We start from the raw sequence: 4,591 nt of genomic DNA, 5'->3' as shown, positions 1-4,591 counted from the left end.
TTTATCTACCTTGACAGCTGCTGCATATGTAGATCGAACTTGTCAAGCATTGGAATATTGTAAGTGTCAGCAGTCAAATTTACAGTCTTGAAATTGCTAGAAGATCCCACTGATATTTCTGTAGGATGAGAAAAGAAATTTTGAGTTGACTCTTCTCCAAATCCATGGCAGATAGTAATCTTGTTTGTTCAGGGGTTACCTGAGACTAAGCCTGAGCTTCCATATTTAACTTCATCTTCTGGTTTTTCTCAACTATTTGAGCAAACATACATTGAATTAAAGGAACCTAATCATGAACAGGTTCTCTGGAGGATGGTGAAGCAGGGGCACCCTATGTCTCTCATAACTGAATAATCAAACTAGGTTGGGCCAAAGACATTGCATCTTGAAGCTTGATTCTTTTTGCTGCTTCAGATTCTTCCTCATCTAGATCAATAATTTCCTCTCTAACCCTCTTGACCCCTTTTTCAGTAATGCTAGGGGTTTCAATCTCTGTTTCCTAAGTGCTTTGCAAGCCTCCATTTTCCAATTTTTCTACTTCAGGTCTACTTTCCTACACAAAGGTTGAATAGCCATTCTCCACTCTTCTCTTTGAAATAATTTGGTGAGGGTCATAAGACCGCTCAACCTCCTGTAAAAGACACATATCATTCAACAATCTTTCAACTTCCTGGACAGCCTGTCTGGTATTTACAATGAAGGGTCCCACTGCTTTAGGCAACTTGAAGAAGAAGCCTTTCTTCATAGGGACAAAATGAACTTGATCAACATTTAAGCTTTGTCTTATAAATTCTAGGGAAAATAGCCTCATTGGCACAAACTTAGGTAATATATAAGGATTGACAGAAGCTCCATAAAGCCTAATCTCTACATGCTCTTCAAAGATGAACCAATCCCCACACCTCACATCCTTACTCAATTCAAGACAGTCATGAGCTTTAGGAAAGAAAGTTGGGGGTAGGCTTCCATTTAGAATTTTATAAGCCACTGGGAGAAATAAGGATGTAAACTCAAATAAACCACTATCTCTTAGATCATTCCTTATTAGGTCTGTCCAAAAAACCACTAATTGCTTCTCTTATTGATATCAACAACATTTAACCCCAAAACAGACAAATGTTCAGCATTCTAGTACAAAAATAAATAAGTAATGACTAAAGGAAACTTGAAAGAACTAGTGAGAGGCAAAGTCATAAATTGAGTATTGATGGCATCTACCCAGAATGCTGAGATGTCTAGTACAACCTCAGGCTTCATCATTAAGGAGAAAAATCCCAGAACATCTTTATCTACCTGATTGGAGTCTTCTTTCCCTAGAATCTTAGAAATTACATGCAACACAAGTCTTATATCCACTGCATACATTTCTAAAGAGAAAAGATTGCCATCTAAGGAGAATTAGCTAGATTTAAGAGCTAAGAAAGAAGTAACATGAGAAAGCTCCTAAGGAGACATGCTATCATAATAAGAAATCAGGGATTCCTCAGTAAAGGTGGTGTAAGTTCCTGACATAGGATAGTTCAAAGCTTGGTGTATTAACTGTGAAGTCACTTGAAAAACATTTTCCCCAAACTGATTCATTACAAAACATTTCTTGGGGTACATTGCTGAGGCTAACCATTGAATAAATTCAGGAAATAAATGAGTTATGGGAACAAAAGTGGCTAGAACACCTGACCTAACAATTGCCATGAATATAGGAGACTTCTTATGATTTAGAATGATCTCTTGATATAATGAAATATGTTTAATGGTACATAGGGTATTGGAAATATCTCTTTCAACATCCATTAAGGGGGTATGAATAACTGATGATGAACTAACTTGTTGGGCCACGGTGACTTTAGGTGACAGATACTAATGACAATTACTGGCACAGTTGCTGACTTAGACTCGTTGATCTAGCTGCAAGACTGCTTAATATTAAAACAAGGCTAAAACAATGGGGTTTTGTTGATCTCTTATGTATAAAATAATCAAACGGGGAAAATAAAAATGTAATTAATTAACTTAATTAATGGAATGACAAGTGAAGTGACGGGGAATAGTGGATGAAGCGGTTGATAATGAATGAGGGTGGCAGATGACGTGGACAAGATGAGACGGATTGAAGTGATGAGGGTGGCCCGCTGCGGGGGTAGGGAGTGTACGGGATATTCATCGGGCTTGAAACCCCACAGTAATCTTGGGCTGTAGATCTCGGTCAACTAGCTTGATGTCATGGTCAACTGCGGGGGTTGAGCTTGAGTTAAAACTCATGCTTGTTGCTCCCCCGCAGAGCACTTTATCTGCCTCCTGATCCCATGCTCACTTAGATTTTATGATATTTCTCGTTCTTTAATATGGGTCAGGGCCCAACTTATCTCGGCTTTGAATGCCGTCATCAATAAATAACTGCTTTGGACTTTTTCACTTTTATTTAATTTTTAGAATATAATATTTGATTTTTATTTTTGTTCATTTTTTATAAAATTAAAGAATGAATTTTAAATAACAATAGATGCTACAACAGCTGGCTCCACCTGGGGATAGTACTTTTTCCATAGAAGCACTAAGAACCACAAATCAGTGCCTTCACCTGGGGCATGGAGTCTCATATTTCTTATCCAATTAAAATTCTATGGAATTTGTACAATGAATTCACTCTGGTATCTACAATGATAGGATGCTTGTGCTTCAAAACTGAAAATAATGTTTGAGGTACTACCCATTAACAGGCACCTGTAAAGATTCACCATCAAGATTCTCCAGGAAGAATGTATTATTTGCTCTGGCTTCTATAATTCAGAATGGGCCATACCAGAGAGGATCAAACTTACCATGTTTACCTTTACCTTCTCTTCTAGTATCCCATCTTAATACCAGGTCTCCAACTTTAAAATCAATCTCCCTAGCTTTTCTGTCAAAAATAATCTTCATCTTTGACTGATAAATAATCAAGTTGTCTCTTACCTTATCCCTATTTTCACTTAACTATACTACCTTATTCATTCTTCTCATTAGGGCATTGGGTTCTTCTTTTGCCTCCTGAATCATTGTAATCACAGGTTTCACTAGCTGACTTGGAAACAGAGCCTGGGTCCCATACACTAACTCAAAAGGTGATTTACCTATAGACCTTGTAGTTACTCTAGCAGCCCATAAAGAAAACTTTAACTTGGAATCCCAATCTTTCTGGTTCTCTGCAATATTTTTCTTAAGGATCTTCATCAATGTTTTGTTCGTGGATTCAGTGAATCCATTTCCCTATGGGTGATAGGCTATTGAATGGGATATTATAACATTATACTTTTGACAAAAAGCACTAAAATTACTTGAAATGAAGACTTGAGCATTGTCTATTATAATTTTGACAGGGCATCCAAATCTGCTGAAAATATTCTCCTCTAAGAACTTCATCACCACTTGGTCATTTTCCCTTTTAGTAGGTATAGATTCTACCCACTTGGTGAAATAATCAGTAGCTGTAAGAACCCACTTGTGTTGCCCACTTGAAGGTGGGTTAATCTCTCCAACAAAATCTAATCCCCATTGTCTGAATGGTTCTTTTATGAAGATTGGGATCAAAGGCAAGGGAGCTAGCCTCTTCTTCTCAGCAAAAAGCTAACACTTCTGACAACATCTAACAAAATTATATGTATCACCAAATAGTGTGGGCCAATAAAACCCTGCCTGGAGGTTTTTATGTGCAGTAGTCTTCCAACTGTAATTTCCTCCACATAACTTCTCATGATAATCCTTGATGGTTTCTGTGAATTCATCCTCTGTTAAACATAACAACAAAATTCCTACAGGATCATTCCAATACAATCTGCCCTCAACAATCACATATGGTTGTGCTATGATCTTTAATGCTCTATACTTTGTTCTACCCAAGGATTCAGGACAAGAAAGAAAACACAAATAATGAACTATATGCTTGTACCAATCTGAACATAGAAAATTATACTTGATCTTCATACCTGGATCAGGTTTTTCTTCACCTTCTTCAATTGTTCATTCATTCACAGGTATCAGTAAGTTGATTCCCAATGCCTGAAAGTTCGACTCTATCAACATCTTTTGCAATCTTTGTCCTTTCACCAACTTTGTGGGCTTTATGTCCAAGTCATACTCTTGGATCTTCACAATCCATTTTCCTCTTTTACCCTCTACATCACTCTGTACTAATACATCTTTTACTACAACATTTGGCACATAAGCAATGATATGTGAATGCAACACATAAGTTCTAAAGGCCTTTAGGAATTTTACCAAAGCATATACCTATTTTTCAAGAAGATTATACTTTAGTTCAGCATCCCTGAGAATCTTGCTAAAGAAAGCAACTGGCTACTCCTTCTCTTCATCATTTTCCTACAACAAGACAAAAACTATTGAATTAGGTGATGCGAATGAAAAAAACTTAGAAAGGCTTTTGATAATTAGGGTTGATTAGGGCTGGAGCTGCTTGTAATGCTTCTTTAACCCTGGAGAATGACTCTCTGGCTCCCTTAGTCCAATGTACTTCATTCTCCTTCTTCAACATATTTGTAATTTCCTTTACAATTTCTGCATAGTTGGACACAAACCTCCTTAAAAAAATTATTTT

The sequence above is a fragment of the Pinus tabuliformis genome, chromosome Q, assembly GCF_031772625.1.
Source record: "Pinus tabuliformis cultivar Carrire ecotype Pingquan chromosome Q, CPIR1, whole genome shotgun sequence".
Taxonomy (NCBI): Eukaryota; Viridiplantae; Streptophyta; class Pinopsida; order Pinales; family Pinaceae; genus Pinus; species Pinus tabuliformis.
This window is presented reverse-complemented; position numbering follows the sequence as displayed.